General features: G+C 36.5%; 1 long non-coding RNA gene across 1 annotated transcript in view; it reads left to right on the top strand.

The window, feature by feature from the left end:
• LOC125689248 (uncharacterized) overlaps nt 1-6,602 on the top strand; it is a 57,866-nt gene extending 51,264 nt beyond the window's left edge. The window contains exon 5 of the long non-coding RNA XR_007375136.1: nt 5,497-6,602. This is a non-coding gene — a long non-coding RNA (uncharacterized LOC125689248). The remainder of the gene's footprint in view (nt 1-5,496) is intronic.
• The last annotated feature ends 5,633 nt before the right edge of the window (nt 6,603-12,235 follow it).

The raw sequence follows: 12,235 nt of genomic DNA, 5'->3' as shown, positions 1-12,235 counted from the left end.
ATTAGTTTCCCACTTAGCTAGTCCTTCATGACATATATCAAACAGTGCAATTTAAACCTTAGTAAAGGGATAAAAATGACTTTGAGTCAGAGGTACACCAGAATACTTCAATGCTTTGAGTTTTCAAAACTGAGCTGTTTTGAAAAACAAGCTTTCCAGTATGATTCCTGGTATTCTTTAGTTTGCTCAAGAGATACTGCACATAGTAGTTAGATAATAGATAATAGTTCCTTACTTCAGCTTGTCCATGGGAGAGAAGTTGTCAAAACTACCCTCGGGCAAGCCTAGAGAACACTGGAAAAGAAAGTAGGGAGAGAAAGCAGAGACTTCAAAAGGCAGAAAATGGGCCAAGAGAGGCTCTCTAGAGACAAAGATTTTTGGTAGCAGTGAGCAGCATTTCCAAAAGCAGTCAAGGGACTTCAAAATGTAAACATTAAGGTGATTTAGAAGAAGTTACTTAGTTCTTTCTGTGTATTGTGATATTTACACTTTACATTAGAAAGTATAAAACAATAAATAGAACATTAAAAGTGAATTAAAATTAGAAATAATTTTGATCAGGTTAATGTCCAGTTTTAGCAGCTACTCAGTCTTTTAAAATCACACTGGCTAGTCCCACTTGTCTTATTGTCTGTTAGCATTTGTCTTCAAAATAAGGTAAGAAAGAGACAAATGGCTTGTTTATTAATGGTTCATTCCCACTTCGTTGAGTTTACTTCTGATACCACGTGAGTTAATGCCATGACTATTTTTCCACTAAACAAGTATGGAAAAGTTGATCTTATGAGGCAGATATTATTACTAAGGATGAGATCTTACATCAGGTTTAATGGCAAGAATCAAAGTACACACTTTCAAAAAAATGAGTATAAGAATAATAGAAATTGAATCAGTTCCTGAATTTTAATATTTAGTCTTCCACTAGTTTATATTCCATCCTATAAAAGCTACTCAGAACAGACGCTGGTTTTGCCATAACTGTGTTGGTTCAAAAGCTGCTTGAGAGGTACTTAAAAAATCTTAACAACCTCTGGTAGAAAGGCTGAACATATATGTATATACTCAGGGAACTCTCTATCCATGTTAAACCTGTGTTAGTGTTTATAGTAAGTTGCTTTCTACTAACCCATAATATCCTTTCATTGTGAAAACTCACCTGTAAGAAACCAAGCTTCTGTTCTGTTTCTCTATGCTTCAGAAGAGCTTGTTGGGAAACCTGTAACAGAATAACTGTGCCAAAAATTATCCTTAGAGAGGACACCCCTTATGGCTGGAGGAATTATTTTGTTGGCATCCACATAGTGAGCTCAATAATTCGCTATACTACCAGACTGACTTCTTTCTGCAATATGAACCATAGTTTACTCAGCTTCTTGCACACACAGCTATACTGTGTAGTACTATTACTTTTTCACTTTCTTAGTTTTTATGCTTGACAATGTTTTCAATCCTGTTTCTTGAGCTAGGACTCTCTAGTGCTCTGGAGCACTTTTGCCCTGTGCCAGATGTCACTGTGGGAAAAAAGAACATGAGACTCTGCAGTGCCAGTAATGCAAACAGAATCATGAAGATAATCATAGTATCTCAGTTCTTGAGGGAAACATCACTTATAAGTAGAACAAACCCAGTGTTATTTGTCTTTTCCCCTTTTTATGGTAAGATCTATTGCTGTATGCACTATAATTATGTAAGTATAAAGATTTTTTTCCTTCTTTCTAATTTCTTTATTTGGGTAGGGGTCTATCCCAAAGCACCAGGTCCTGAATGTAAACAGAATTGAGATGTAAAGTCATTCTATCTTGGGTAAATAATAATATTCCCACCGCACAATTTACAACCTGTTTTCATTAAAGCTTCAGATCTCATACAATGAGGTAAATCTAGTTCATTTACTGACCATAAACAAAGGGATAATTATTATTGCATCACAATCAGTCTTTGAATCATTTGGTAGATTTGGATGTACATACCACCTCATAAGACACGGAGCATGTCATTACAGAGCACTTATTGAAAAGTCTTTGTCTTATAAATACAGAGAGATTGCACAAGGATACAAGTTTTATAAAATTGAATGAAAGTAAATATTTATTTGCATTTTCTTATGCATGTTTGTTGTTTGAAATTTTCTCAATCAAGCTGTTTATAAAGTTTAAAACAGGAGAAATGTTTTAATGGGCTTGAAAAGGATATTTCTTTATAGGTTACATGAAAAAAAACAACATAGTAATGTCATCATTTCTTTCTGGACAAAGCAAAGAAGGAAGGATGTGATAAGGGTTATGTAAATGAAACTATGCATTCCCAAGTAAAGTTAATTTTGTCTCTTAGTTTTTCCACTTGAAGGCATAAGATTTTTTTATGTGCAGATGCCCCCTCAATCTGCAATTATCTTATCTTCAAACAAACATGGGGCAGATTTCTCAATAAAATAATGTCTTTTTTCCACCATTCTGGTGATGGTGATGATCAGAGGCTTAAAAGAAAATGCAAATATCCTTTTAAAGAACTCTATCCAACTGGAATGGTATAAAGCATTAAATGTTAATCAGCTGCAGATCAGGCAGAAATTTCAATTCTTATCACAGGCTAAAATGGATATCCATTTCGATTCTTCACACTTCTCCCAAAGGGTCTGGTAACTAGAGCCAAGTTTATTCTTGGATTTCTTTTCTTATACACTGACTTATAAGCAAGGCATTCCTAGTGTGGGTGCAGTTAGCCTGGCTTTGTTCTTCCATAGAAACACACCCTTCCCCAAAATAAAGAGACATACAGTTTGCTGGTATAACTGTCTGAGCATTAAGTGTTTCTGTCAGCATGGTTATGCCAGTCAGGCATCAAACCAACACACATTTGGCAAAAGTCTGTATGGGAGAGAGAGCCTAGGAATGGCTTGTTATGGTCCCTATGCTGAGAACTATGCATAGTAGTCAGCTATTGGGAAGAGGAATTAAATGTATGTAGTGTTATTTCAGATAATTCCATGCTCCATTTCAATATCCAGTGCCCTTCCCAAATGACTCGCTCAGAGTAATAAAATTAGTGTATTATATTTTATCTGATGCCTTGTCTACTATTCTCAGCCACCTCCCTATCTTATAGTCTTTCATCCATATGATTCATCTTCTTTCCCTTAAAGAAGCAAACGTGTCAGGGCATTCATGATATAATAGAGAAAAAAAAAAAGGAGCTATTGAATTTATTTGTTCTCTTTCCCGTCTTTGTAGTGGGCAAAATAACCAAACCAAGCCAAATTAAAAGAGAACAAAAAAGGTGGGCAATTGTTCATTAGAAAGGAAAAATCTGGATGAAATATTTCCTGTTCCTCAAACTGAATCAGATTGGAGACTTTTGGAAACTCAGCAAAATTTGGTTTACAAGACCATTTTCTTCTTACATACTAGTTGCAGTTCAGATAAGTTGCACTTTCTTATGAATACCCGTATTGATGAAGTAAACTACATAGAAAGCCATTGTGGTTGAAAGCACACAGGTTCATAGAAACAAAACAGAAAAATATTTTGTGATCTAAGGATCTTACAATCTGAATGGAAAATCAGAAACCATACAGATGAAAGCAGAGCAGAACACTTGTTATCAAGAGTTCATGCAACATCAAAAGAGCTGTAAGAGAACTTCTCTTGTGAAGGACATCAGAAAGCTTGCTTTGTCCATCAAAGTTAAAGGAGAGTATACGATTCATAGAAACATTTTGAAAATGGGTAAATATCAGGAGAAGAGAACTGTTAAAATTTAAGGATGTATAAAAGAAAAATGAACAGAGTTCCACCCTGAAACAAGTAATCTGAAAGATTCGTATCAGTTGGAAGTATAAAAATAGCTTTCTAACATTATTAACATCCAAATCACTTCAAGATGGAGAATAAGGCATTTATAGAAAAGGTTTTATGAAAAGATAGGAAGGGTCTCAGACTAGACTGACATGGGATTCCAGCTGCTCAACATGATCATGTCTGCAAGAGTGGCTGAAAGAAGTCTTGGATGCTGTTTGTTGATACTGTTTACATAACATTCACATGGTACTTAACTGACTCTTCTTCAGGGCATCTGCCAGGTAAGTGCAGGAACAAGGAAGAATGCCTTTTCTCTTCAATGCAAAACATGGCTTCTGGGAGATATGAGGTTTTACTTTCTTCTAATATGTCAGTGATCAGTGCCTTAATACAGTTAGATGGCTTTGTCTTGTGTCTTAATCATGTCCTCAAAGCTAAAATCAATCAAATTTCAGTATCTGTACTATATTCTCTATTTAACTACTAATGGACCACAGATGGCAAGGACTATCCAACATTTGGGATTTTGATGTGGGAATTGTCTTCCCCATCACATCTAACACCCTCCATGTCTATGACAGGGACCTCAGATAATGCATTTCCTCTGCTCTTGTTTGGTTCCATCCTTTGTGACAGGACAGTTTTAATGGACTTTCTTGTATGGACACTTTTAATAGTATTCCAAGGATTTCAAGTTGTTTTGTGGTTTCCTGTATTTGGGACTGAATAGACCAGAGCTCCCTGGAGTCTGAGTTGAATATGGAATACTTCTCTGCCTGCAATTACAGAGTATGCTTTTAGAATCTGCAAAAAGACAGTGAGGTAACTGTGCATGCTTGTTAACATGGAGGAAGTAAGCATGGGAGAAGGGCATGAAAGTGCTTGTCTAAAAATCTGTAAAGAAAAGCTGCACTCCCTTCCAAGGGACAATGTTTCAGTAATTACGAAGCCTACATCTTTGGCCTTCCAGGACATTATATTCAGTATATATAGACGTTATATATTCATCTTCAAAGAGCATGGGACAGGGTGCAGAACTATCCTTGGAGATGTTTGCTGTGAAAATAAGAATAAAGTATCCAGGTAAGGGGAACATCTGATTTTTTGCTTCCAGAGCTCAAAATACTGGAGGTGCCTGTGGCTAATCACAAGAGAAGTTCAGACCAGCAAATGCTGATGACACTAGAATCAGAAAATGATATATATCCAGATATGGAAGTTCCATGAAGTTTCCTTGAAATAATTTTACTGTCTTTGCAAAGTGTGGAATGGATTTAATAATCACAGGAAGGACTGTTGAGTGCTTCTACAGCAAAGTCCATGTGACAGATAACTCCAGTGACTCTATATAAGATGAGGGATTTACCTGATTGACAAACAAAGGGAAATTAAAAGGAGAACAGAACTTAATGGGGCTAGTAAGCTGAGGGCAGGTCAGTTGCTAGCTAAGGGGTATAAAGCCTCCTGTGGTCCTGGAACTAGAACTTTCCTGTAAGTAAAAAGTTTTACCATCTACTAATAAAACCTCTCACAGACAAAACAAACAAACAAACAAACAAAAAAAAAAACAACCAACCAACCAAACAAAACAAAACAAAAACAAAAAACAAGGTATATAATTCCACTGTATTTCAATTTGAGTAAAGGATGGTTTCCTTGTTTCTCATTTTATTAATATATATTTTTTAATTTTTTTTAGGAAAATTTCTGTTGTAGCCTCTTGTGACATCTTTTACTTGAGGCAGACAACTGGCTAGATCCCAAGGAGAGCGTTGCTGATTTGCCATTGAACACTGGGAAGGCACTGTTGTACCCTGGCATCCAAAGAGTATTCCCCCAGACGTTCTCTGGGATTCAACATTTGTTTTCCAACACAAGTTCTTCCAAACAAGGCAGTCTGGCTGAATACGGCATCACTTCTAGATCAGAAAGTTCCCATCTAGATCTTCAGAGTCAAATCAGAAGAACAGTGTTGTTTCTGTGCATCTTGTGCAGGCCTATCATCTAATTCCTGATGAATTCACAAAAAGCAGTTAGGAAATTATCTACTAACATCTCCATCTATTTGCAGAATACTATATTTTGTTTCCATTTTAGTTTACTGTAGTGTGTTATCTAACTGCAGAAGTTCTCAATTTTCAAATGAAAGTCTCTTGAATTCTGCTAAGTACATTATTTCAAATATAACTTGTAAAACTGAGAAAAAGGGCTTAGCTGTGAATAAAATAGATTAGATGTGAATTGAAGAACCAATTGCTGCCTTTTAGCAGTCTTAAATCAGTATCTTTCAATTATTCTTTCCTGGTAAAAGAAATGAAACTGTTGACTTTGTCTTTGATATTCATTGTTTGATTTAATCTCCAGATTTCACATAAAATAATTGTTATATATAATGTTAGATCCTGAAATTTGGATATCTCATTACTTGTGTGACAAAGAATTTATATGTTTAAAAAGTTAAAAAAAATGGCGTTACGAAAACTGAGAGGACGATGTATAAACCTGTATTATGGCCATTTTTTACAAGACTGTCCTGGAAAATGCTTTTCTTCCAATTTCCTGTGATGAATTCAAATACAAGAGCTGATGTTTATGAAAAGCTTTCAGGAAACTCCAGCTTGCAGAATGAATAACAGGTAACCACTGAAATCTCTACAGATATTAGAAATCACCGATGCATGTGAGAGATACAGCTGATTCCCTTGCTGAATTTTAATAATTAAAAAAATAAATAAATAAATAAAGCATGAAAGCCATGGATCTGGTTAACCTAACTCCCATCTGAAAGTCAATATTAATTCTTTATACTGGACATAGAGATTTACTGTGATTCATGTGATCACCATCATATAGTAATATTATATCGTGTCATTTGCTACCCATTTCTCAACAAATTACTCCTGAACTTTCACTCATTTTCACTGACAACTGAAATGCTTCCTTTTATGATATTAGAAATAAAATTTTCCATCTCTCTTGAAAAGATTCTCATATGTTTTTCTCCAGAGACCAACAGTTATTGTTTATGACCTTTGGTTTCATCATTTGGGAAACCATGAATTTTTAAGTAAACCTCATGTAAATTTTCCATTCTTGGAATCTGAACTCTTATTTTAGCAGCAGCTGTTACTTACTCCTACAGATATTTAACCTTAAGCCTCCAGCTTCATGTGGGGAACATAATCAATCAACCTGTTAGCTTTCAGGCTATCATTATGGCCTTTTGCTGAGGAATAGAGTCTTTTGAAACTTCTAGAAAGTCACTCAAGTCCTTTCTGCTATCCCCTCTTGGCCAAAAGAGCTCAGTATTGACTCAATGATAGGGTTTGATACTGCACTGCAAACCATTTCTCTTACAAGAAATTCAGCCAAATTACAGAAAATCAAATATTATCTGTAAGTGCAGCCCTGTCTGAAAAGACCATATCCCTAAATTAGCAATACCACTGCATGCCAACAGAAGCATGTGGTTATAGACTGCTCTTTGAGAGAACCAAGGTTCCACCACAGACTTTCTGTGTAATTTGGGAAAATTACCCTTTAATCTCTTTGTGTCTCAATTCTCCATCTTTAAGGAAGAAACCACAGTACTTCAATTGTCTTCCCCTTGTAGCTTTTGTGGTACAGACTGTCTCTAGCTGATAGCATTGCACTTAGTATAACAGAGTCATTAAGTTTCCCTAGGGATTTCTACAATAAGTATGTTTTACACTTGTCCTTGTGATTGTTTCTTGCCAGATATCCGGAGTTAAAAATGTTAAAAATCCATAACAGTGCTCCATGTCAGTGATTTTGAAGTTTGTTTTTGAAAAATGTTTGCAAGAAAAGTTTTAAGTGGAAAGATAGGGATGGGATTGAGAGAGATTTACCACTGCATTATATAGGTAGATTTCTATCACCATCTCTGTTTGCAAGTTTCCTCCAATCTTCTGGTTGTTCTTACGCAGGAGCTAAAGAGTCCTCTCATTTGAAAGTCTCATTGTAAAGGGAAGGGCTGGAGGCTAATAACAGTGTCTTGAGGTCCCTGCTGTGAGGGTTCTCAAGAAGGAGGCAAATTCAGAGGGAATCATTTTAATGAACTTCAAATGTTTTCAGTGTTGACATTTACTTGAAAGCTGGTTTCCTTGATTCCTTTTATAGTCATTACAGACAAACAGACACTTCCAAGATGAGATTCATTTGCCCTATTTAAGATTACTATTTTAGGGTGTGATAAATCATCTCCTAGAGTTTCCTATTTCTTTTCATTGGCTACAAAGGGAGTCCAAACAATTATCTCATGTATGGACTTCTACCCTGTAGATCTGGACTTCAACAGCTTCCTGCAGCTTCTACAGCCTTCATTATGATTTTCAAAAACAGCCATTAGCATTGTCTGCATATTATTTTTCCTCAGTGGAGAAACTAAAGAATAATGATCATAAAATCATACGTAAGTCACTCTGAAAATAATTTTCCTACCTATTTTTATAGAAATTGCAATTGATATAAAGATCACAATGACGCTATTTGAGAGAGAAAATTCTCAGCACTGTTTTTGAACATAGTCGCTAGCATTAGCTATGCATTTTCACCAACAACAAACAAGAACTTCCATCCCATGCTCCTAAAAATTTATACCAGCAGAAGTGATGCACTGTTTTACAGCTGCTATGGCAATGTCATTGCTAGGAAAATATTGCAAACACAGTACATCTTTCATTGGCCTGAATGGAAGTCAGAAGGCACCAAATCCAGACTATACCATGAGTGTGAATAGGACAGTGCAGCCAAGATTGGCATTGTGCTTCATGGTCTTCAAACTGGTAAGGTGCTGGCATTACCCTTTTGCAAGTAAAAAATTGTCTTCTTCACTGGCCTGAATCTGGATATTCAAGAGTTCAGGTTTGTCAGTGCTACAGTGAAGTGATCAGAGCTGAAGGTTTGTCTAGGTTCTACATCTCATTGCTGAGGGTTTTCCTTAGATACATGGTGCCCATTGTTGAGTGGGAGCTCTTCTGAGTCATTCGTATACTACATAAAAAGCCTGGTGTGTCTGCAGTAACTGGGTTTTATAGCTCTTAGAACAGATGATTCTCATGGAGTCAACTTATTTTCAACTGCCAAGAAATAAACAGGAGGATTAGTAAAGACAGTATTATGCAGTGTGTGTAAAATAAAAATTAGTGGATTAACTGAGTTATGCCTACTGCTAATACCTAATCAGCTAAATTGTCAGCAGTGTGCTATCTAGCTGCTGACTAATCATCTTAAAGCACGGTATCCACTACTCAAAAGACAAGTCAGAACAGAGCATTTTGCAGGAAAGGTGGTTTCATGTGGTTTCTGTGAATTGTTTGAATGCATGTGAGTTGTACTCAGCATTTCATGGAATCTGGCTGAGGGATGAGATAAAACACAGAGTGTGTACAGCCTATTTCTCAGCTATTTCAGAGCATGTGTCTAATCACTGGCAGAGTGTGTTCCTTTGTGGAGGCTGTAAATGATGAGCAACATCAGGCAGGGCTCTGGTGATGTAAAATCCAGTTCCTTGGGACTCCTGACAGCTTCCTGGGCGTTTATACAGAGCACTGTTGTAGTGTTTGCAGGGTGCTTCTCCGCCCCAGTGTCCAGCAGACCTCAACTGCACAGAATGCAAGGCCTCACCACTAGCTCAGGAGAGACCTCTAGAAACAGAGGGCCCAAAGGACACATAACAGTGTAAATAAGAAGATTGCAACCAGTTTAGAAAGAGCTGCCCCACTCCAAGATCCCTGCCTTGCTACTACTGTTTCTCTGTTCCTTCTGGCACATCCTTGTTGCCTGATTTTCCTCTTCATGTTTGTCATCTTGCTTCTCTTCCAGAAATCACTTCTGATTCTCCCTCTGCTCTTTGAGTTTAAAGCGTTCCTGGACTGGATCTGGTATGTATACAGAGCTCTCTGAGGATGGTACCACAAATAGGCTGGTGTCAGGGCTAGTCTGGAGGACACATTTTTTTCAACTTAGTTTCATCTTGTTATGTTTGGACCCCTCTATCAATCTATCCAATTTCCCATAGCAAATTCAAAACATATAGTCCAGCACTAAATAACTACACTGGAAAGCGAGTTTCTCAAAATATTATGAGATATTTGAGCATTTTCAAGGAAAATCTACAATGTGATTTTTAGATGAAGACATGAACTGTTCTATAACACAACTGAAAATTTTAATTTGAGCTGGCAGTTGAATATCAGACATAAATCTGCAGGAAACTAAGCTTTCTTCATATTACAAAAATACTTGTTTACGTATTTTGTAAGGGAAAAAAAGAAAAGAAGTGAACAAGTTGGGAAACGACACAGTACTGTCAAAAGATACCGTAGACACATGTTTATTTAAATTAGTTTTACTTTTTATCCAACTCCATGGACAAAATAAGTATAATATAAATAAAGGAAGAATAGTGCTTTCCATGGATGTTTAGAAGACAAATTTATCTTTCTTGTAGAAAGATGTTCTTACCATACTTAGGATTTTATATAAGAATTCTAAACATTCTAAAATGTTAGGGTAGGAAAAGGGTGGGACATGAAATTTGTCTACATATTTTGTTTTTGATTCAACAGCAGGCCATACTAGTGTAAGATTTTTCACAGCTATCAGGATTCTAGTAACAAAGAATCATAAGTAATTTTTTCTCACTGTAGAGAAAACAAAAGCCATGTCTTGATACAGATTATGCAATGAGGACAACTGTGCCTAAATTGAGACTTCATGAACTGTCTTACAGCTTATTTTACTTTCAGCTCTTCTATGCAGCTATTACATATACATGTATATACACACACATTTCTTCAAACAAGTTTTAAGTAATAACAAAAAAAAAAAAAATTTTCAAAGTTGAGTTTCTGTTGAGTCAATGGTAGAATTAACAACACGATTTCTATGGCTTTAATCAGGTCCTTTGATTTGTGTGTTTGATGGTATTAATATTTCAATGTCTGTCTCATTTAGTTTGTATATTTGCTTATTTATACTGATCACTCACAGTTTTATTTTATTCTCAATTACTTAATGCATTTTTCTTTTGAAATTTGATTCACAATACACTAATCAAATTTTCATGTGGATTCTTTAGCGCTCATCGTTTTTGACAATCCTTTTTTTATACGAAGTTAATCTTCCTGTCTTTTCCTGGTGTCTTAGCTTCTGACTCATTCTTCATCCAGACTATAGGTTAGCTAGTTTCCACATCCCCACTACTATCCCTCTCTTCCATATTATCTCATAGACTTTCTTCCACTTTCCATTGCCACTATGTATGCTAATTCTTATTTTCCTCATCTCCTTTGTATCATTATGAACTGTCTCAGTACTTTAAATCAGCCATCTTTCTCCTAGATTCAGGCTGGATGCCAGCAGAAAATAACTGCAACCTCAAGAATCTGGTGCCCTGTTCCCACCCTGCATCAGGGAAGCTAGCAAACCTCCCTGAACAACAGCATGCTCAGTTTTTCAGTTTTTCAGAATTTTTTTTCAGATTTTTTTTTTTTTTTTCATGTTTGTACATGGAGTTATGAGCTGAACAAGCTTATGCATATTTTTGCAAAGGCAGGAATGACATCACCTCAATTAGAGGAACCATGCCACACACTAGTATTTTCAAGTTTCTGCTTTGAATCATGATGTTACAGGTTTACACAGTGAAAACTGTGCAATGTTTCAATCTCTCCCAATAGTCTGATTTTTAGAAATGGTTCAAGTGTTGCTGGCTAATTGATAATAATAAACAACTAGCAGCCTGAAGGAAACCTAGTGTGTACAGTCAGATTCAACTGAGATGGAAAGGGATCTCAGAGGGAGTAATGGGACCTAACAGCTGGCAAAGAAAGGATAACAGGTGTGCTGGGAGGAGGGGCTCAGAGTTTACATGAGGAAATGCCTGAGGTCTGACAAAGCTGTGAACATTGCAAATAATGGTCTCTCTCCGAGATATTTTGTCAGGGAGATAGTGTTGAGAGGATGTCAGATCTGGGGCATTGAGGGCCCCAGGAGAGCAAGTGGCCTTCTGGGAACATCTTGGAAGACATTATTTCAGACACACATCCACATTAGCTGCTGGTGGATGATGTGTGACCAAACCCTCCTTTCATGCATCCTGCTGCTCCTCTGGAAGGTGCTGTGTATTTCTTCCCTACCAACAGACTTCCAACAAAATGAAACCTTCATAAAACTGAACACTGGTACATTCATTAGCACAACACTGTTCTTCCACCTCCATTTCTAATGACTGTATCATGCCCTGGTAAACATGATCAATTTATATAATTTTGGATTTTTATATGGATTACTGTGGAGCTCTTTGTAAACTCAGAGCTTCATTCATAGTTCACTAGGCATTTTCTAAAATCACTGTCCTTGGGACTTTAACTGTAAATAACAGTCCCCTGGAATTAATTTCTATTGGATTCTAT

Source organism: Lagopus muta, chromosome 2 (genome assembly GCF_023343835.1).
Source record: "Lagopus muta isolate bLagMut1 chromosome 2, bLagMut1 primary, whole genome shotgun sequence".
NCBI lineage: Eukaryota > Metazoa > Chordata > Aves > Galliformes > Phasianidae > Lagopus > Lagopus muta.
Note: the sequence above shows the minus strand (reverse complement) of the source record. Positions and strands in the feature narration are given on the sequence as shown.